Source organism: Ochlerotatus camptorhynchus, unplaced genomic scaffold (genome assembly GCF_037179485.1).
Source record: "Ochlerotatus camptorhynchus isolate MF236.1 unplaced genomic scaffold, CSIRO-AGI_Acam_v1.1 ptg000207l, whole genome shotgun sequence".
Lineage (NCBI taxonomy): Eukaryota > Metazoa > Arthropoda > Insecta > Diptera > Culicidae > Ochlerotatus > Ochlerotatus camptorhynchus.
In genome coordinates, this window is record NW_027040697.1 from 830247 (window position 1) to 854257 (window position 24011).

At 43.3% G+C, this 24011-nt stretch overlaps 1 protein-coding gene and 1 pseudogene across 7 annotated transcripts in view; both read right to left on the minus strand.

The window, feature by feature from the left end:
• The window catches only part of LOC135703040 (furin-like protease 2), a 1186720-nt gene that overhangs the window by 422124 nt on the left and 740585 nt on the right, over positions 1 to 24011 (minus strand). The gene's annotated exons all lie outside the window — the stretch shown is intronic.
• LOC135703044 (serine/threonine kinase SAD-1-like) lies at positions 20398 to 21703 on the minus strand (annotated as a pseudogene).

Genomic DNA, 24011 nt, shown 5'->3' on the forward strand with positions numbered 1-24011 from the left:
ACTGCTGCCAGCTGTTATGAAAGTTTCGGTTGCATTCGGGTGTAAAGCAAAAATCATGAAACCCAATCTCACCACAGTTTGTTGAGATTTGCAGCTGGTGAGTTTTGTTAGCTTGATATTCCGAGCTGCGATATCACAGCTTGCAAAATCAACCGCAGATGTTAACTTGTTGATTTTTGTCTACGAAAATCAAGCATGATCTTGGGCATTGGTGAGATTTGATTTTTTGATATTTTCGCATCACTGACTGTTACTATTCCCGGCCATGCCAATATTTACCGTAACTAGGGATAGGAAAGGAAATGTTGAAGTAGTACTTACTCAACGAGAGGCCACCGACTTAGCGACACTCTCATAAGTACTACGGATTTGGAGTATTGGGTACGGTATTAGGTCAGGATATGCCTCAACCAGGCGATACAACCAAAAGCATAAAGGGTGTCCACGATGAAATTGCCACACACAAAATTGATTCGCAAAATTCGAGTTTTCATCCGATTGCCATCAAATTTTCAGGGATTGAGAAATAACTATTAAACTTCATTTTACCATTTTACTCGTATTTTATTTACAGTCCATACGCAAATGCCCGCACCTTGGCCTTAACCCCGGCCATAAGATTCTGCACAACCTGTGAATCAACCGTTTTTTGCATGTAAACCCATACTTTCTTCAGTTCCTCGACTGTCTTCACTACCTTAGGTCGTTTAAGAAGGTGCTGCTTCATAATCGCCCAGTACTTCTCGATGGGGCGGAGCTCCGGAGTGTTGGGAGGGTTGAACATTTTCGGCACGAAATTGACCTTATTGTACGCATACCACTTCAGCACGTCCTTGGAGTAGTGGCATGAGGCCAAATCCGGCCAGAAGATTGTTGGGACGTTGTGGGCCTTCAGGAGAGGAAGCAGCCGCTTCTGGAGGCACTCTTTTATGTACACCTGTCCGTTCATCGTGTCCTGGGTCACGAAAGGTGCACTCCGCTTCCCGCACGTGCAGATGGCTTGCCAAACCAGGAATTTCTTCGCAAATTTGGACATCTTCTGCTTCTCGTCGCGATTAGGGGCCTTTTGTACCTTGAACGTTCGAAGCCCAGCCTTAGTTTTGGCCTTCTGGACAAAACTTCGGCTTAGGTGCAGCTTCTTAGCCACATCCCTAACGGAGGCGTTCGGATTTCGGTTGAAGGCCCCAACTACGCGGTTGTGATTTTTGGTGTTGTACGGAATACTTTTTCCTTCACTTCTGGGCTTCCGATCGGTGGTCAACCGTTCCTCGAACCGCTTAATCACTCGCGACACCGTGGAATTCGCGATTCCCAACGTTTTAGCGATGGAACGATGCGAGAGATCCTTGTTCTCGTGATGAATGCGCAAGATTTTATCACGCACGAGCTGTTCTTTCGACTCCATTTCCACGAGTTTTGATCACAGGACTTTAAAACTTGCAGGATGTAAATAATGCACTATGAACTAAATCCACCCAAATTTTCATTAAATTCTACCCAACGGTTAAAAAGTTAGAGCAATTTCATAGTGTGGCAATTTCATCGTGGACACCCTTTAGGCTGGTTCGCCTCCAATATAAGGTGATTGGTAGCCTCACCAAATAGACTACACCCGGATATATTCCGGGTACCCCCAGGCAGTGGCGTAGCGTCACTGGATGACACGGGGGTGGGGGGCATGGTCACTGATAATGACAATAAAATAAATAAACTTGAATAAGTAAGAAGGGTCTGATCACACCATAGGTGGATAAATTCGGGTTTTTTTTTAGGAATTTGATATTTGATTTTTAATTCGATAAATAAAAATGCACTGTTAGCAATCGCAGCAGCCGCTAAGCTAGCCGAGTTCCTCAATTTGTTTTCTTAGTACTGTATTAGAGAAATTTATATGGAACATAATGATATGAACTAAATAATTAAGAAGGATGGATCTCACCCAAATAATCCTAGAAGCTCCCGAATACAGTTCAGAAAAGTTTCTTTGATCTTGATTAAGGAAAACCGCTACTCGTTGCCAGCCCTCGGAAAGAGATGCATCAAATGCAACAGTCCGCCATCTCTCGGTATCACTATAAGCCTGCTGGATTCACACCATCGTGATCATCTTGGAATCTTCGTTGCCCATCAGCTAAGACAGCTCCCAATAAACACCGCTCCTGAACCTTTCTTTTTTTCTTTTTCACTTATCATCCACCATGGTCTGATCTATTTCGATCCCGTCCATGAGATTTTGTACAAATGAACAATAGGAAGTTTGTTTAAACATGATTAAAAATCTGATCAAATAATAGTAAGGGACTGGACGATAATCACCCGAGAAGGGATCCTGATAGTTAGAGAATGGTAAAAAAATCCAATCTGTTCAGCCCCGAAAAACTGAAGCTAACCCACTGTATGCAAAACACTGTATGAACTGATTCACTTTATTCCTGTACAAATTGTCTGAATTAAAGCTGACAAATCCTAAACATAACTCACATTCCATCAACTGCCGAGCCACTTGCCTTCTAAATTCATTCTTCTGTGCTGCTGCAAGGCGCCGGAGGGCGTATATTCAATGAAAGTAAAATTATAAATGACGTTAATTCACTTCATTAAAATTCATTAGGATACCCGGTTCGCAACACCACCAGCCAGCGTCATCGTCATCGCTTCTCTCGCTTGGTATCGAGTGGCTTTCGTGGTTCTCCTCCCGAGGCATCGTGACAGCTAGGGGCGGTGGAGGTGCATGGTGTGTATTGAATTTTCGCTACAAATTTAACTGGTCGAGTTTGTGAGAAGAAGCGAAAATAAGGAACCGTAATAGCACAAATCACACTTTCATCCGATTCCCGAGGGATGGCCCTGGTGGCGTAGTGGTTATCACCCATTCCTCTCAAGCCAAAGTCGCCAGTTCAAATCTCATCCCCGGAAAAGAGTTTTTTTTAAAGTAACTACACACTAAGGCAAATAAACTTATCAACGTCAAAACGTAATTTTTTTTTCGGAGCTGTGAACTTCCCCTTAATCTCAACGTCCATGAATCACTTTCAGTCTGCTCCGTTTTATTATTTTTCATAAGGCAAATCACTGAAATTCATACGGATTTCTTGTGGCTAAAATTCATAAGTGGAATTATTGCGTTCTTTTATCCAGCTCCCAAGCGAAAATTGATTTCCGAGTGACATGTTTCCTCTGAATATCAGCTGGTGACCTCCAACATTGCAGGGAAAATCTGCAAAGTTTTGCAATTTTGCCATTATCTAACTCCGTTCGTCTATCGGGTGTTCTCATCCGCCTGATTTAATAAGAACTCTGTAATGGTTTCGTAGACATCAGCCGGGATCGATGCCAAAGAAGAGCGACTTTAAATTTAATTAAATCACAGAACGCAAAGCCATGGGAATTTCGCACTCCATCCCCAAACTCACCTAACCCATCCTCATTCGTATCACTAAATCACTTTTTGCCTCCATAAATCTCACTTAAGCAGTTGGTCTCCATTCATCGAGCGGTTTATTGGCGGTCGTCGGGTGCTCTGACTTTCTTTTATTTGTTATCAAAAGGAGCATAAATCAATGCATACGCACCGGGAGAACAGCGCGGAAAACCCAATCAGGAAAGCCTGCCCGGAACGCAACCCCATCTGTAGGAATGGTTGCGAAATATTCGCAAACAATTAAAGCATCTCTAGCATCACCAGAAGGCAAGGCCATGCATAATTTGCGAGGCGTTTCAATGCGATCAACCACGAAGCGTAAATCAACGGTCATAAATTATTCTGCAGGTCTCAAGTCCCTCGCCTGTGCCACCAACACTGTCCACTGATTATATACCATGTAGACCTACTGGTCCACAGCCAGCAACGTGAGATGCCAATGATGGGTGGCAGTGTGCGGTTGCCTACTGCTGCTCCACTAAGCTACACTGCATTATGGATTGATTGGATTTCTGCTGAAGATATTGTTTGTAAAGTTTCTGCTCCTGGCGATGACGTAACCAAGGAAAATTGGCGATGACTTGGACTGGCAATTTAGTTTGCGATATGTGCATTGATTTGGCGTAGGTTCATGAGAATAATCATTCCTGTTCGATCTTGATTCCATCATTCAAATTTACTTGATTGATAATGCATGAAAAATTAATTTTGATCTTAAGATTGAGCTTGAGCTTGAGCTTGAGCTTGATTGACCGCCCACGGTTGCTACTCTGTTACTGCCAGATCAGCTGTAATTACACAGAGAACCAATAGACGATGCTTGGGACTAGCAATCATCCTCAATGTGTAAAAACTGGTGATCTTAAATTAGGCAATACCAGCGCCGGCTTTGTGGATTGTGTTGACATGACACTCGCTTTGATGGAAGCCGAGAACACCTCTGCACTTCCACGAGGAATCACTGGGATGTTGGATAAGAGGGTAGGGTTTGCAGCAGGGTTCGTTTCGGTAAACGATAAGCTGAATTGATGTCCTAACGATCATATAACGCGAAGGAGCTTGGGACTAAACCCACGGTCTTCTGCTCAGTAAGTAAAAACGTTTGCCACTAGGCAGACGAGCACCTTTTTAATCACCGAGTTGCTGTTATTACCATGTAGTCATATTAACAAATAAAACGATTGACGAATCTTGAATGTGGATGGGCCTGAGATTAGACTCAAACCCGGAACCAACGACAACAACGAGTTTCGCAAAATACACGATACACAAGCGATTTTACCATAAATCTCTTTGATATGTAAGGACCTGGGACCGCGTTTTTCTGCTCAGTAAGCAGGCCGCTGTAACCGACGATCTTTCAAATCCGAAAACTAAAAACTACGAGAAAGTACTAAATATTAAGTTCCACTTTCACGCGACGTTCAATGACAGGGTCCTATCCAGGATTACATCTGAAAAATCCAAATCTGGCCAACGCCCACCTAAACCTGTTCTAATCCACCTGAAATGACTAACGAATGGACGACTTTGACTACCCAGCCATGCAATAGTCTCATTCCGTGCCTTATGGCAACTTGATGATTCTATTGCGCTCATCTTTTGGCACCACCCAGGGGAGACTTAGTCCTGTACCCAATGCTTAACTTATCTCCATTCCACTCAGCTACTCGCAATTTCTTGTGATATAATGGGCGGAATATTATTATATGAGACAATTCAATGCAGACGTCTTTCCAAATTTGGCAGATCGACAGGTAATCGGTGAGTTACCACGATAGTTGCTATTCAACAACTCGACAACGTCCCATCGTCAACGCCTGCTATGAGAATTTCCCATTGCAGACGCCAACGAAATGACGTCATCAAGCTATCGATCAACTATCCTGGTTATCGCCTGGTACCTTATAGCACGATGCTAGGAGGCGAACCGGAAGTATCGATGAGCTACCTCTCCCCTCATAAAAAAATAAATTTGATCTTAAAGCTTACAAATTGTGACGCAATATGTACTAAATTCAGGTATGAAAATAGCATAACTGACAACCAAAATGTGGCATTGGCGAGCCAAAAATAATTCCACAAAAATGTTTTTCGAATAATGAGCCAATAAATAATTTAGTTATTGTCATAATTGACAAATAACCAACGCTTTTGTAATGCCAGAATCAGTGCGCAAAACAGTCAGGTTTAATAAATCATTTTCATATGAATTTGAACTGCCATCTGCCTCATCATTCACTGCCTTGTGAAAGTCTGAATGATTGAGCAGTAAATGATTCACTGACAGCCGAGCACCTTGCTGAATTTGCCGCACCCAAAGATCGCCTGCCACACTAAGTACTTCTTGGTAAATTTGTCGACCTTCTTCTTCCGGAACTTCTCCGGATCATCCAGGCAGGACGAAAAACTCCAGGCTGATCGGCGTCTGCTTTAATGTGTACCAACCAACCACTCTCAGTACAGCTTCCTGGCGCGGGATTTGGCCACTGTATTCTGTTTATCGGTTTGGTTAGGCGCCTTCCTTACCTTGAAGACATGAAGTCTAGCCCGCTTCATTGTTTGCTGGATGAACTAGACGGTAGAATTGACCTTCTTGGCCACATCCCGAATCGAAAGGTTCGGATTGCACTTGAAGTAATCCCTCACCATCGTTGCGTTCACAGGGTCGGTCGTCTTCGCTTTTCTTCCGCTGCCAGCTCGCCGGTGGGTCGTCTGGATCTCCTTGAATGATTTTACTACACGCGGCACGGTGGAATCGATGATTCCACACTGTTTCGCGTTCCACTTGTGGGACTGGCCTGGACTTTCTACGACCTTTTCCATATATTTTTTGAAGCACTTCTTGCTTGGAAGCCATCTCGATAACCATTTGACAGATTGTGACGAGGTTTTGCACATATAAACATTACACGCTAATCTAGTTTTACTCAACATTTCATCAATTTTTACCCATACAAAAAAAATTTATACACAAAATAAAGCGTTGCATTTTTTTCGAGTACAATCTTTAGTGCCTTAGACCATCTGAAAGCCTGGGAAAGATTCGTCCTCTCCTTTAAGTTGCCGATCCATCAGCCTTCTCTCGGGGTTATCTAAGCTGTTCGAAAAAGTAGTCTCCCACCGGCTTCTGGCATCTGCCGATGAAAATGACTTGTTGGTTGAAGAACAGTTTGACTTCCGTAAAGGTCGCTCGACTGTTCACCAGCTGACTCGAGTGACAAACATTCTCAGACGGAACAAGTAAGTATCTAAAATATCTGCAATGGCATTGTTGGACGTTGAAAAAGCGTACGATGATATATTTACACGATGGCCTGGTCTACAAATTGCAGCGATTCGGTCTTCTAAACTTCCTTGTGAAGATCATAAAAAAAAATACCTCTATGACAAGACATTCTGAGTCTCTCTGAATGACATCACATCGGATGCCTTGAACAAAGATGCGGGTGTTCCACAAGGAAGCATCCTTGGACCTATCCTGTTCAACCTGTTCACCTCCGATAAGCCGGCTCTCCCTGATGGTGGATCGTTGTCCCTGTTCGCAGATGACACATGCAGGGTAGGGTCATCGGAGCTCTGACCACCAAACTTCAGAGAGAACTGGATGTCCTGTCTGATTATTTCAACAGCTGGAAGATCTATATAAACGTGGTGAAGACTCAGATCATCATCTTTCCTCATTTCAAATCTCCCAGACTTGTTCCGTCTGAAAACAATAAGAACAACTCGAACGGAACAGTGGTGCACTGGTCAAAAGAGATAGTCTACCTTGGCCTTACACTCGACAGCAGTCTGCTTTTCAGGGAACACGTTGACAAAACGAAAACCAAATACAACATCTTGATGAGATCCCTGTATCCGCTCAACAGCAGGAGATCAAATTTGTCCCTGAAAAACATGCTTGCTGTCTACAAGCAAATCATCCTTCCCGTCATCGAGTACGGTATGCCAACCTGGGAGAGTTGCGCCAAATGCCATCACCTTAAACTCCAAAGGATCTAGAGCTAGATCTTTAGGATGATCCTAAGCAGTCCTCCACGGGCCCGAAATTCTAAGGTAAACCGCCTGGCTGGTCTTCTGACTCTGGAAGAGCGCAGAACGGTCTTCTTGGAAAGAATCAGAGACACCTTTCTGAGATCAGATCATCAGATCATACGCGATCTAGCAAGTTAGGTTAAATTATTCTCGTAGTTATGTAGGTTATCACATTTTTCAATTAAATCGAAACGCACCCCCGAAGGGGTATCCTATAAACTAGATGAAAAACACAAATTAGAAATTAGATTAGAATACCTAATTAAACTCGATTGCAATCCGCTAACCATCCCGGATTTTTCAAAGTTGGTATTAGATGCTGCATCCGCTACCATACCAAAGACCAGTAGCCTACCTGGACGGAAAGCCCTCCGTTGGTGGAGCGAAGACACCAAAAAAGCCGTTAAAGCCCGCCGGAAAGCTCTACGGTAGCTCAGGCGAACCCCGAGAGATGACCTAAACAGGGAAGAGCTACTACCCGGTACCGTGCTCTGCATAGTAGATAGAGATGAACTAGCCTAAGGCTAAAAATCTCTTAAATAAAGAATTTAAAAAAAAAAAAATGCTCTGCATAGTTAATGCAGAAAAGAAGTGAGAAGTGCGAAGCTAAACAGTTGGTCTGGTTTCCTTGTAAGCATCAACGCCTCCCAGTCCTCTGCCGATCTCTGGTACAGGGTTAATATTCTCAACGGTAAACGGCACTCGACGCCATTAATTGTACAAGCTAACGGAGTTACCATCTCCGAACCGGCAGCCGTCGCCGAAGAACTCGGAGGGTATTTCGCAGAAATTTCGGCCATCTCCGGTTACGATAGCCACTTTCAGCGGTTGGCAAAGCCTACCCGTACATCCGGACAACCTCGAGATCAACGAGCCTTTCTCCTGGGAGGAACTCCAGCACGCACTAAGCCGCAGCAACGGCAAATCTGCGGGACCTGACGATCTCGGGTATCCACTTTTAAAAAAGCTGCCCCTTGAGGGTAAGTGTTGCATGCTTGAGATGCTCAACCAACTCTGGGTCTCTGATACCTACCCGACGCTGTGGAAGGAGAGTCTCGTCGTGCCCATCCTGAAGGCAAACGAAAAAGACAGGGGCACATCTAAGTACCCGGAGATGAACCAGCGTCTGGCTGAAAATCTCCTTAATAAAGACAACCAACCAACCAACATCTAAGTTCCCGCCGATCGCTCTCACATCCTGCATGGCCAAGTTATTCGAAAGGATGGTGAACCGTCGACTCAAGATGTTCCTTGAGACCAACAGCTTGCTCGACCACCGACAACATGCCTTTCGACAAGGTTTCGGTACGTCCACGTACTTTGCCACACTAGGGGCCCTAGTAGCACACTGGTCACAAACCTATTTAGGTTACCTCTATGTGACTTATTTTGATCACAATCAAGTTGCCGCAACCTTCTGTGACGAATGTGTGCTACTTGGGGGACGTCCTCAAGGAAGCTTACGACCAGGAACACCACGTTGAAATCATCTCTTTGGACATCTCCAAGGCTTTCAACCGGACATGGACGCCACCCGTCCTGAAAAAAACTTACAAACTGGGGATTGAAGGGGCATATGATGTATTTCATACGAAACTTCTTGACCGACCGGTCATTTCGTGTATTGGTGGGGAACACGCGATCGAAAAGTTACAGCGAGGAGACCAGAGTCCCTCAAGGCTCCGTTATCGCAGTCTCGTTGTTTCTGGTGGCAATGAACGAGGTATTTGACCGGGCTACCTGGGCGCATTTACGTATTTGTTTACGCTGACGATGTGCTAATTGTTGCCACCGGTCCTTCACAGATCCGAACCCTACGGCAAGCGCAAGCGGCAGTCTCTGCCGTCGTCAAATGGACCGACTCGATGGGTTTCCAGCTGTCCGCCAGGAAGAGCATCCGATGCCACGTATGTCCGTCTCAGCACCGAGTCAATAGCACCCCAATTACGAACCACGACCAAGCCATTCCAAACAGGAAAACAGTTCGCGTCCTCGGCGTACTGATCGACCGAACGCTCTCCTTCGACCAGCATTTCCAACAGGTCAAAAAGGACTGCCGCAGTAGACTCAACCTCGTTAAAACGATCTCTCGGCCTCACCGATCCAACAACCGCGATCTTCGGTTCCGGGTGGCCCGAGCCATCATCGACAGTAGGTTGCTTTACGGGACGGAAATTACTTGCATCGCTTCCGAGAAGCTGGTTAGAACCTTAGCACCAGTCTACAACAGCTACATCCGCATCTTATCTGGTCTCCTGCCATCCACTCCAGCAGACGCCGCATGCATCGAAGTGGGTCTTCTTCCTTTCCGGTTCTGCTTAAACGCAAATATTGCCACAAAAGCCACCGCCTTTTCCGCCAAGACCTTCGGAAACAATAGGATCTTTCTCCTCGACGAGGGGAACAGAGTCCTCCACACGGCCGCCGACATCGACCTCCCCCCAGTGCACAGTGGTCCAGAATGCAGATTTAGGTGGAATGATATGTTTTGAGCCTGAAATTGAAACTTTAGACTAAAAGTCTCTTGTACAAAGTTGTTCCTTATAAATAGACCCTCATTTTTATGACAATGAATTCTAGAGTGGTTCTTATTATCATTAAAATCAAAAATCTAACTTTTTTGTTTGAATGAATTAAGGTATACATTTTTCGGCAAAGTTATAGCTGAGCTAATTTCAAGCAACTTTGTTGAAACAACGTTTTTGTATCTTTTAAATTGGCCGATTTAGAGCAATTTTCTTGAATTGAGTTAGGGTGGCGCTAAAAAAAACAGTTATTTTGCTCTAGTTTTCTTATTTCAAATTTCTCAGCAAAGGTGTCTTCAAATGACTTTTAGATCTTTAGAAGGCGCAGAAAACTTGTCAATACCATTCGCCGATCAAGAGTTATTGACGTTTTTGTACTAAAAATATGCATTTTTCAAATGTTAATATCTCTAGTTGGGGCAAACAAAAAAAAAGTTTTTATACGGCATTTGACGTATCGTCAATAACTCTTGATAGGCGAAAGATATTGACAAGCTTTCTGCTTGCGCCTTCTAAAGATCTAAAAGTCATTTTAAGACACCTTTGCTGAGAAATTTGAAATAAGAGAACAAGAGCAAAATAACTGTTTTTTTAGCGCCACCTTAACTCAATTCAAAAAAGTTGTTTCAACAAAGTTGCTTAAAATTAGCTCAGCTATAACTTTGTCGATGAATGTATACCTTCATTTATTCAAACAAAAAGTTAGATTTTTGATTTTAATGAAAATAAGAACCACCCTAGAATTCATTATCATAAAAAATGAGGGCCAAACTATAAGGAACAACTTTCTAGAAGAGACTTTTAGTCTGAAGTTTCAATTTCAGGCTCAAAACATATCATTCCACCTAAATCTACATTCTGGACGACTGTACAGTGGCCAAAGTCCATTGGCATGGAGAGAAAAGTTGGCATTCTTCACGAATCCAATTGGATAATCGGATCAAAAACCACTTCAAAGCAGGGTATGCATCCATGATTTTGCGCAGATCGGTCGCCGAGTTACTTGGGTCCAACTATGCCGACCACGTACATCGGTACACCGACGGCTCCCGATCGATAAACGGAGTAGGTATCGGGATTTTTGAAGACGGTATTGCTGAAAGCAGCATGGATACACATGGATTCCCGGACACTGCGGAGTGGCAGGTAACGAGTCTGCTGATCACCTTGCCGGAGCCGGGACATCGGGTTCCAGACTCACCAACAAGGTACCCCTTCAGGACGTCAGACGGTGGATCATGGGGACCATTCGAGCGGCATGGGAAGCCGAGTGGTTCCGCAACAGAACTGCCTTCATCCGCAAAGACAAAGGGTCAACTGAACCATGGAGCAACCTGGACAAACTGAGGGATCAACGCGTGATTTCGCGGCTTCGAACCGGGCTCACCAAGCTCTACTATAACTATGGTGGCCTGCCGTTCCGCAGAAGCTGCATCATCTGTGGGGTACCCTACACCGCCGAACACATCCTGTGCAACTGCCTGGAGTTCCAAAATCTTCGGGAATCACTCTTGCTAACTTGCAGCATCAGCGATCTGCTCGGGAATGATACTTCGGCCTCGACAGCACTAGTAATCTTCTTAAAAGAAGCCAAAATCTACCACTTGGTATAGCAGGAATTTCTTTCGGCCGTCGGCACATCTCAGCTGGATAGATTTCCCCTATTGGACCCATGCCAGCTGAGCTCTGTTTTGTTTGGATGAATCGTTTGTAGCTTGTCTTAAATCATTTTGTTTTCTGTTGTTCCTCTGTTTCATTATTTTATATATTGTTATTTTTTCCATATAAGTTGAAGAGCCAGCAACCAAAGTTATTTACAAAATGTTAATAACCAATGTATTTAGAGGTTACTCACTCTGAGCCCTCTCCTTTCTCCGGAGATGAACTAGCCATAGGCTTAAAATCTCCTTAATAAAGAACTAAAAAAAAAAATCTTCCATACAAAGTACGTCCGAACCTTGTTTCTCCATGCTGCATCCTGTCGTTGTGTTAATAGGCAGTCCTCCAAATGGTTGATCGCTTCCTTCACGGGTACGCTGGGAAAAAGAGTTGTGACGTCGAAAGATACCATAATCTCGTCCTCGTTGATGTCTCCTGAAGATTTTAGTTGCTTGGCGAACTCCTGGGTGTTACTAACTACTTTACTCTAGAACTGATTCGACATACTCTGTAACTCTAAGACTAGCCGCTTAGCTAGTTTGTGGGTGGAGGAACCAACTGCAGACACGATCTCTCGCATTTCATTCCCCGGTTTGTGGACTTTGGGGAGATCTTTGATCCTGGGTAGAATGGGGCTGGATTCCCGTAAACGACCTGCTCCATCTACTAATATTGATTTGCACTCCTTCAGAACTTTCTCCACGCGTTTCACTATGTTCTGTAAGGGGTCTACTCGAAGCTGTCTATACGGTCCGTTGTTAATCTTCGTTGTCATCTGATTGCCGTAATCGTCCTTGTCCATGATAACGACCGCGTTACCCTTGTCTGCTTTCACATAGTATACTGCGTTACTTTTTAGCTCCTTTACAATCCGAATTTCCTTTTCGTTGGCGCGACTTTGTTCCTGTCCGTCCTTGATTATGTTCGCTGTGATAGTACTGACCGTATTCTGTGATGGTGTTGGAAGTGTCTTGGTAATTGCTGTCTCTACGTCAATGATGATCTGCTCCACGACTGGCTTGGTTGTAACTGCGTATCCTACACGCAAACCAAAAATCTATTACAATGAATGTTAGTTCCGTTTCCTATCATCCTCTGTTCATGAACATCGCAACGAATGTTAGAAATTGACCATGCAAGCGATGTAATGGTTTTTTGTCTTTTTCATTTCGTGTTCCATCTACGTTTTCGGCTATACCAGTAAGCTTGTAGAACAACGACGCACATTGTAGAATATTGTAGAACGACGCACACACTTGCCTCGAATCTCTCCAGCAGAAAAAGCATACGAAGTCGAGCATGCGAGAAAATGAGCGCTTCATGTTTGCTTTTAGGCTAACCATATTCAGAAGCATGGAGAGAGCAGTGGAAAAAGCACAGGTCTGATAGTCGCAACGTCCGTGGTTCGAGTGCAGTCGGCAACCATTTTTCCATTTTTTTTCGACATAATTAATTTCACTCACTAATACACTCCACATTTTTCGGTCTCCAATTTTCTTACATCGGACCGCAGCTAGGTATATCGCATCCTCGGTTCATGCGGTCTCCACTTACATCCTCTGATGATGAATCCCACATAATTGTAAGCGAATCTTACATCCACCGGTTGGGTGTAGCCCCTTGTTGAGGTGTGCCAATTGTTCTTGACATAATATTGTTCTCCCCAGGGGACATGGTGGCAGCACTACTACCTAGGACACATCAACGAGTAAGCAGTGGAGTACTTGCTCCTACAGGAAATTAATTTCAAGTTTACTTAGCTTCTAACTGAACATGTACCAGGGTTAATATATATTCGGTAAAATGCGATGTTTTTATTCAGTCGAGTATTAGTACAAGACACTGAAGAAGTCTGCACATTGTAGACGAAATACGCTATCTGTCAAGGATAAGCATAAGCAAAGTGGAATTAAATGGAAATTACTAATCCTTCTATCTCTCTCTCTCTCTCTCTTTATACAGGTATTCCACTAAGACGCCCACCTTCATCAGGATATACCTGATTTTGTTTTGCCGAATAATGTCTGACCATTGAATCTTCGCGGAAATGGAATGAATGCCAATAACCACAAAATACATCTCCCGGAAATAAAACCCTCCGCAGTCCATTCCATTATGAGCCCATTTAACGAAGCCGATCACAGTTCAGTAGCATTATTTACAAGAATCCATTCACAAAAGAATAACCACAACAAAGAATGAACCATCGGAAATTGCCAACAGTATCAACAGCAGACGAGAAATGTTTATAATAAACTGTCATGAAATCAGACCTCTTTTTTCCCATCAGTCACCTCACCTCCCCCAAGCCCATCTTTCAGAAATTCCAACCTCCGTCACCTCCCCAGGGGACAGGGTGGCAGCACTTCTACCAGCAGCAACAATGCATCTTCCCTCGAATAGTAGCTCCATTTCAACCACGGCAGCGCCCCAATCTGCTCCCGCTAAGCCGTGTCATGAGGTTATGAGCCAGGGCGAGGGGGATCAATCCGGAAAGAAGCTCCACCGAGACGTGCGGGGAATAAAAATCTCATAACAAAATATACTTTTTTTTTCGGTTGCGCTCTTCTTCTCTCTTTATTCCCGAGAAAAACGAGGCTTGCAACAACAACAATAACAACAACAACGGCTCACACGCGGGGGCAAACTTTGAACTGTACAAAACAGATTTTATGGGAAAAAGTTATACCATGTATTATCCCGCTGCTGACGACAACGGTGGTGTCCTTTTCCTACTGCAGACACAGCAGCAGCCAATCTTTCGTTACAACCGACCCCCGCTGGCCGAAGTGGGTTGGTTCTCAGCGGATTTCGGTATGATTCCTACCGTATTTCTGTGCTGCAACTGTTACTAGCAGCAGCAGCAGCAGCAGCAGAAGACAGGTTTCCATCACTCTCTGCGGGGAAGGAGACATTATTTTTATGTAATCAAAACTAAAAGCTATTATTTGCAATACTTTGACACAAGTTTGCCAGTTGTTGTAGGAACCTACCTACTGCTTGGTTCACAGATGATAACCAGGACGAAGATGTACTTTCGGATGATGAAGGAGTTGCTCGCAGTGATGTAGTTGGTTCACCGGTTATAAGCTGCTACTGGGTGGGACAAGTTTGCAGGTACTAACATTATTGTGAATTGTTAGAGTGAGGAAAAAACGTGCATCGAAAATTGAAACAATCATGAATCAAGAGAAGCAGGAATCATGAAGCAGGATAGTCAAGATTTAGGAGAATGGGAAATCATGAGAATTGAGAATCAAGAGAATCACCCAAGTAACCTACAAGCAGGGATCGTTTCATTCTTATATAATCAACTCCAAAATTAATGTAATCAAAAAAAAAACTTAGGACGTTAGTTCCTAAACGTGGCATAATATTAAACTTTGTCTTTATTATTAAAAAAGTTTAATTTTGAAATCTATGCACATTCTGAATATCCACACATTTCGTCTATGCACATATTGCACATGCTCATTGCTCAAGCTCATTGCACGCCTTTGTGGCTTTGACGTGCAAACACATGCCCCTGAATTGATCACCTTTCGCTCTTTTTGCAATATGAGTTTAGCATAGGGCTCCCGAGCTTTAAAATGCAACAAAAAAAAAACAATAAGCGGGTTTGTTAGTTAAATGGGCAATGGTCAGAAATCAAAGTGAATCAGCGATCTCAGAAGCACAGTTATCAAGAGAATCGAAAACTACTCGATTCTAGAATTAAGAAATTTATTGTTGCTTTTTACGCTTGAAAACCATCAAATTTGTATCGCCCCTTTCTGACATATGAGGATTACCATTATGGCGAAGACTAAGGCTGTGTTCCATTCGGTAAATTTTCACTGAAATTTGATACATCAAAAATAAATTAAAGTGTTCGAAAATCCCTCTGTTGTTGATCAACCGAGAAGGTGTTTGCAAAATTGATTTCTTATCTGTCAGGTAGAATAGCAGGTTTATTTGTAATAAGTTCATTTGTCGAATTTAAATGAAAAAACCCAAATTGATCCACCGGGCAGGTGTATAGAACCTTTGTTACCCAGTATAATCTCGTTTTTGATATTATCCATAGATATATGTACGATCCCTAATGAATATTTTTTATATTTTCTCAGTTTCTGCACTGCTCAATTGCTGCAAACAAAACACCAATTGCTAGTTTGAATTTGAGTCCAAAACATAAATCATAGCCTAATTATTTTTTCTTAATCTGCTTTATTGTGCTCTACATACTTTAAGCACAATCTTATTATATACAATCTTATTATATTACAACAATATTTAACGAACCAATAAAGCTAAATAATCAATCAGCCCGATTCTCTTCATTGATTTTCTCTTTCGCGAATAACCCGACTGCAAATGAATTTCCCATTCAGTGTGTTGATTCAGGCGCAAGCTAACTATAGTCGCTATATTTATAGTCTGGTGGATAGAATTTCGATATATCAAAGAGCGGAACCAATTCAATATATTGTAGACCAACAATTGAAATGGTACTATCAAGTTTTATAAACAAAACTTTGATTATGCTTTCATCATCGGATAGGGGAAATTTGAGTTAGTTTGCGTAGGCGAGGCTTAAGTCACGAGAAAACGGCTTCCGGAAGTTTTGTTCGTAATAGCTGATGTGCCTTTTTCTGTTGTTGGTCGTGAATTGACAGCTTAAAGGGTGATACGGTCAAAATTTGGTCAATATCAACTTGACGTATTTCTTTCAATTTTGCATTTAAAAAACCTGAACACCCCTCATTTTGAAGGTGTGTGTGTGTAGAATGTTGCTCCTATTTTGATTTTGGAATTCACTCTTCAGTTGTCAAAATGCCGTCCAAGCAAGAAGAGCAGCGTATGAAAATTTTGCTCGCGCATCGCGAAAATCCGAGCTACTCGCACGCAAAGTTGACAAAATCGCTAAAAGTTGACAAATCAACCGTTACAAATGTAATTAAAGTGTTTGGGGAACGTTTGTCGACAGCCAGGAAGTCTGGATCGGGGGGAAATCGAAAACCGGAAGCCGCTGAGACGACAAAGAGAGTTGCCGGTAGTTTCAAGCGAAACCCTAACCTCTCTCTCCGAGATGCCGCAAATAAGCTGGGTGTATCGTCTACAACCGTGCATCGAGCCAAAAAACGAGCCGGACTATCGACTTACAAGTGACTCCAAATCGCGATGATAAACAAAATACGACGGCCAAAGCGCGATCCCGGAGGCTGTACACGACGATGCTGACGAAGTTTGACTGCGTGGTAATGGACGACGAAACCTACGTCAAAGCCGACTACAAGCAGCTTCCGGGACAGGAGTTTTATACGGCAAAAGGAAGGGGAAAGGTAGCAGATGTTTTCAAGCACATGAAACTGTCAAAGTACTGGGCTATTGTCAAGCGGAACCTAAAGAAGACCAAAAAAACTGCTAAGGGCGAGCAGCAGTTCAAGGCAAACTGGCTTTCTGCGGCGAAGAAGGTGGACAAGGTGGCTGTACACAATCTGATGGCAAGGGTCAAGCGTAAGGCCCGGCAATTCGGATTTGGAAAAGCAGAAGCCTAACTGAATATTTTTCCTGAATTTTATACTAATTGAACTTGAAAAAGAAATTTAATTTGATTTTTTAAATAAACGATTTCACCGATTTACACGCGTTTTCCCTTGACCAAATTTTGACCGTATCACCCTTTAATTGGTCAAACGACTATTTGACAGCTCAACTGGTGCCCGAGATTCTCTCCGCCAGGCTATGAATATAGCGACTATACAGCTAACATCATCTTATGTTGAACTGTCCTGTGAGCTTAGCGAGAAATTCGTTTATGTTGCCGTGGTAAATCAACGAGAGAGGCCGAGGATAGGCCCTTTTCAAATGTTCCGTAAGAATACAGAATAAAATTCAAAAACATGTTGCACCATAGCCTGTGGCACCTCCAACAGCTACGCTAACGGGACTGATCGGTCAGAGTTTCCAATTTTGTTTCACGATGTAGCAGTTCCAATAGCGATTTTTAAAAATGAGTGTGATGTATAGACCAAGGTTTAAAGCGCCAGTTACCCCCCTGGAAATAAATCACAAAAAGTTTTTTTTTTCCAGAATACCAGAAAATGATAACACTAAAGATTAGATTTTCTCGGTCTATTGGTACTACTACTAGACTGTGTAAAATTTTCGTAAATTTTCCTTATTTTCCAGCAGATTATTGAGGTTTTTATTTAGGTTGATCTCATCGGTCGTGCACAAATTTAAAGAGACAACATCTGACTGGTCTTATAGAGCTTCTCGACGTGTAATCGGTGGACACTACTGTACAATTTAAATCTAACGAGTGCGAGCAAGAGGGAAACACATTAGTGGGAAAATACACCGTCGATTCAGACATGTGTGATAGATAGAGAAAGACGATTCAGCATCGAAAAGGTCTATTGGAATGCGTAGGGTAGGATGGTTCAAAACGCACCCCTGGCGTGAAATGGCCCTGCGCTGTTTTTCATAGTTTTCCGATTTTCAATTCGTGAATTATCAACATTGCTAGTTCAGTGCTTGAACTAACATTCTGGCACATGATATTTCCAGAATTAGTAATGGATAAGCAACGAAAAACTGCACGGGCCATTTTAACCCAGGAGTGCATTATGGGCTATTCTCCCCTACATTCCACGATTTTGCGTCCGATTTCTTATTCTGATCATAACGCCCAAACTAAACATAAAGCCTTCATCTGAAAAAAAAAAAAAAAAAAAAAAAAAAACGGTGGTCAACCGACATGCACGTATCAACCATATTGATCGAATAAGCCATCTCGAAAAAATCTTGCCTAGATTAAATTAGGAATCGATTCGGCTTTATAGATTGGGAATGTTTTATACAGGTGAGATAACTTGTGTGGATGGCTATCGGGCGCAGACGGCAGGACGTGTGAAAATCGATTCTAATACCTATGTTACGCTAGTAACAAAGGTAATAAGGCGGAATCTCGAACACCAAACGTCAGATCGGTATGAAATTTTTTCTGCAGGTAGATATGGATGAGGTCTTTCTACTGTTGAAGAAATCATGTTGATAAAGTGTACCGTTGATTTTTAAAAAATCGTTCACTAAAATCATTCTGGCCTATATATCTCCGAAACCGGAAGTCAGATCGAGAAAAATTCAATAGCGATCAATGGCGCAATGGGGCCTATCAAACGAGATATCAACCATATTGATCGCATGAGCCATCTCGAAAAAAGCTTGCCTAGATGAAACGCGTCCACAGACGCACATACAGACATCAGCAAATTTCACCTTGCCGGGTCGATTTTTGATGTTTAATTTGATTTTACGATGTCGTAATCAAACTGTCGAGCCAGATCGCGCCGAGTTCTATCGATTGAGAATGTTTTATACAGGTGAGATAGCTTGTGTGGATGGCTATCGGGCGCAGACGGCAGGATGTGTGAAAATCGATTCTAATACCTATGTTACGCTAGTAACAAAGGTAATACACCAAATGGAACACAGTCTTAAGATGCGTTCCATTTGATGAATTTTCACTTAAAGTGCAGACTTCGAAAATAAATTATACAGTTCGAAAATCCCTCTGTTGTTGATTTTCGAGATGGTGTTTGTTACGCGTTATGTCAAGGCTTATGTCCAATCACTGCTCGTTAGACTCGCATTGGCCTCTCAGGCAGCAATTTATGTGCGTGTGGCAGTGGTCATCACGATATCGAGCATGTTGTTTGGTCATGTACCCTACACCGTGTTGCCAGATCTGAGTTATCCACATCCCTCAGGGCCCGAGGAAAACAACCCGCGATACCCGCTAGAGATGTCTTGGCGAGCCGAGATCTCGACTATTTGAATTTAATGTAGGGGAATTTACGTATTCTCGGCAACCTAAGCAGCAACCTTCTTTCTATAGCCTTTTTCTCTAAGGAACGCACACATATGCAGTATTGGTTTGTTTACAATCTTTTGCTGCCAGCTGATCTAGCAATTTCAGTCGAAAGAATTGTCAAAAACTGTTTTGAAACGCTTTTACAAAGCTCCAATCTTCTCTAGTGAGAGCGAGTATTGTCGGCAACCAATTTTTCTTCGGCAACCGTTCCATTTGAACTGCATGTAAATCTGCTGTTCTATTATCGGCAACTCGAAATCAGCTACAATTTGTAGTGCGTGTGTTGCATTTCAAGAAAACCTTGCTAGATTGCTTTTTCTAAGTGGTAAAAACATAGTCAAGTTGAAGCTGAAAGCATAAAGAATCGTTTGCATGCATTCAGCGAAGTGTTTTCGTAAGAAAATCCAGTGAAAATAGTGTTTCAATTTGGGTTGCCAAAAATAGTCTGTCATGCCGAAGCCGTCATTTCCCCTATGTGTTTTTAATACGGATTAATCTGAGGATTTAGTAATTAGTGTCATCTTGTGTTCTTCCAAGTTGCTAGCTGCCCTTCGGTGTACCCCCAATTTTTTTTTCATCAGTATGTCGCTTAGTTCGAGATCAAGAGCACATTGCTCTCCAAATCTTGTGTTCTTGATCCCTACCCTGCCATCCATTTGCTATCCGCGAGTAATCGGCCCTCCACTTTACTAACGTTAGTTTTAAGTAATTGTGTGATCTAAACATTGAATATTGGCTCCGCAAAGCTACAGCAAATGAGCCTGAAAAAATAAATGCATCATAAAAAAAGAGATGGTGTTTGATTGCTGGTCTGTCAGAAATAAGTCAGGTACAACCATCTGACATACGTGATGAACTAGTCTACGGCTAAAAATCACGGTAATAAAAAAAAATCATCTGACATGGTCCACAGCCGAAGCAACGAAAGATGTCGACATCACGACGACGACCCGGTGGTTCGTTTCCCAAGTACGCTTTCGTCGCTGTTATTGCTGCTGCTGCCTCTGACGGTTACTTTTGCTCGGCGAATTGTATGGACTGATGGCACCACCAACGCAACTGCTGCTACTGGACGGATCGTTCTGAAATCTCCCTTCCGGTCGTTCCATCCCCCGGTCGTCAGCATCAGCACCACCACCACCATTCTCATCCTTATCGTCAGCATCACCATCCAACACCACCAACACTATCTCACTATCTTCTGTATGACAATTGTCTTCTAGTAGTATAAGACTATAAGTATAAGTAGTAAAAGAATATTCATCTCTCTGCCGGAGATATCGTCATCTAGACCAATCATTGTGCGACAGAGGTCAAATATCATCATCCAGCACCTCGTCGGGATCCATGAACGAATCATCCATGTGGGCATGCTCATCGTCATCTTCACCATCGACATCATCCACCATCGAAGGGCTGTGCGGCGACGTGAACTGTTCGAAAAAAATAAACTGTGATGAATTGATTTCCTGCGTCATCCATTCCGTCTCCACTAGCTCCTGGATGGTGATCCGAGTTTTGGGGTTCTGGTTCAACAGCGAAAGCAACACGTACTCCAATTCTTCGCTGATTTTGTGCGGAATGATCAGTTCAGATTGCAAAATTTCCTCAACGTCCACGAATGGGTTTTCGAAGAACATCAACACGTACAGTGTCACACTGGGAGCCCACATTTCTACTTCCGTGCCGGAGTAGCGGTTGCCTGCCAACACTTCCGGACTGCAGTACTCGGTCGTGCCGTAGAAGGTAGAAAAAAGTTTCCCTTCCTGTACGAACGTCGCCTATCCGAAGTCAATCAGCTTGATATGGGAATTGGGATCGATGATAACGTTCTCATGTTTGACGTTTCGGTGCATAATGTTCAACGAGTGCAGGAAAGCAAGCACATTAGCAATCTGGTGAAAGATCCAACAACCCAGCTTCTTCGTCATCACAGGTATTCGATCGATAAACTCTCGCTTCCTCTCGGTCTTAATCATAAACTGCGGCACGAGCATCTCCTTCAGTATGAACTTCGATATCACCAGCAACCTACCCGAGTTCCGGTAGCTTAGCTTCACATACAAGCGTGTAATATTTGCTGTACTCTCCGTGGATCAAATCTTCATCACCGACCCGAGTTCTTGATGGTCTGGTCAACGTCAGATTCTGATGCTTATCCTCATCCTCCAGGTGTCGATCTGGCGTTGACGTGACCATTGTCTTCGACATCCGTATGACCGTCGAAGGAGCACTCAGCGGAGCCGAATAGACCTCACTGGATGAGTTCTTTATCAAGGCTGAATTGATGTCCTCCGATTAGTAGAGTTTTTCCTTCGAAAGACTTTCAGCTATATTGTTTTTGCCGCTGAGAAGATTTAAGCATTCGTTAACGGGTGTTGCCGAAGGTCACAATCGACAATGTTCTGGCAATCTTCCAATTCGGGAGGTTTGGTAAGCGTTTCCTTTACTGTACACGTGGCACCTGCCAAGGCGACCGATTTAAACACATTGCAAAAGCCGAATTGGAAAGGTTTGTGTAATTTCGGTTGTTCTCGCTGTTGCTTTCCAGGTATAGTTGGCATGGAAATGACGATGATCGAACTGAATAGGCCAGGAGATTCGTTTGGTTCAGGGACCATGTTGAGCGATTTGTCAGCGATGGTGGAAGACACCTGCTCAACAACTTCATTGCCCTCGGCTGGTTGGTTCCCACCACTTTTCGATGCTGATTCCCCCGGAAATTTTATGAAGCGACAGTTAGTGCTCAACTTCCGAACCAAGCAGATGCGTCTACACTACATTTAATTCCGGAAGTCGATCTCAAGTTTATTTTCTTTTCGTTTCGCTGCGTTATCTCATCGCCGAGCCGTTGTGTGTTTCCGCGTACTACAACTCTGCGATGGTGCGAGAATATATTGTGCATACGGTGACGTCATCTCAGTGCGTGAACAGTGTGCGGTAGCGATCAACAATTTAAATTTCCGAGTAACTCCACTGGTGTTCGTATTGCGAAAATGATTGTTAAGCACAACATTGAGTCGTAGGTCTTCGTAGACCGTGAATCCACATTCCTGTCCTATTTTGGCCAACGTCAAACCTGCCGACACCGCCGAGAATTCATCAGCGCGTCCTGCGTGTAGAACAAAAAGCTTCTTGTTCAAAAACCGTATGCCGATACGACAAAACAGGCAGCAGCAATGTCAACAAAAACAATTGCGAAGCCGCAGGTCTCAAAATCAGTGTGGCCGAGTCAATCTACGTCGCGACTGACATGTCCGCCACCGAAGAAGCAGAAGCAGAAGCAGCAGCAGCTAATGCCAGTACCTGCAACAAAACCGATCGACACAAATTCTGAACTACATTTTTCACAGCTTACTACCCCGATCATACCCATACCGGGTTCGAAGCAACCATCGGATAGCAGGTCGTTGTCTAGTTCTCGTGGTCAACAACCTCCTACTACTGGCAAATCCGATGGCAACGAGACAGACGAATCTGCAGTGTCAACCAATATTTAGCACACGTTCGAGAGGACGCCGCCAAACTAGGAAACGGCGAGACGGCAACGATGACCACTGGGATCAGGACTTTTGAAAATGGATCAGTTCGCCAGGCACAACGTTGCCACTATCAATATAAACACGATCACCAAAGAAACGAATCTCAATGCCCTCCGAACTTTCCGAAGAACAATGGAACTCAACATAGTTTCTCTGCAAAAATTGGAGAACAAGCAGCTCTCCATTCCCGAGATGGGAAATGACAGGTGCAAGGCGAGAAAGAGAGGTGCCACAGTCGGAAGAAGTGTGAGTTTGTTTACTTAAATGAACCATGCCCATTTTGTTATGGCAAGTTTGCTATAAGAAATGCTCCTCGTGTTTATTAGCAAAATTCACATCAAAGATTGATTAATTGCGTAGGAAATCAGTTTGGCACGGCATTTGTTACCAGCATACACCTTCTGGTCGTATGAAACAGGTCAAAAACTGTCCAAATCCGCAGATAACAATTTTTGTTTTGAATTTCTGTATGGCAAAATAGTGAACTTTTCGTGAACATTAACGGCAAAGAACTCACCAACACTGGGAGACCGTGAGTTCCTGCCCACCTGTCATTTTCCATCTCGTGACAGGTGGGCAGGAACTCACGGTCTCCCAGTTTTGGTGAGTTCTTTGCCGTTAATGTTCACGAAAAGTTCACTATTTTGCCATACAGATATTCAAAACAAAAAAAATATATCTGCGGATTTGGACAGTTTTTGACCTGTTTCATACGACGGGAAGGTGTATGCTGGTCACAAATGATGTGCCAAACTGATTTCCTACGCAATAAATCAATCTTTGATGTGATTTTCGCTAATAAACACGAGGAGCATTTCTTATAGCAAAACTTGCCATAACAAAATGGGCGGTTCATTTTAGTAAACAAACTAACACTTCTTCCGACTGTGTCACCTCTCTTACTCGCCTAGCTCCATTCCTGGCTACAAATTCGTCGCAAACGTTTATCACACAAGGAGAGAGAC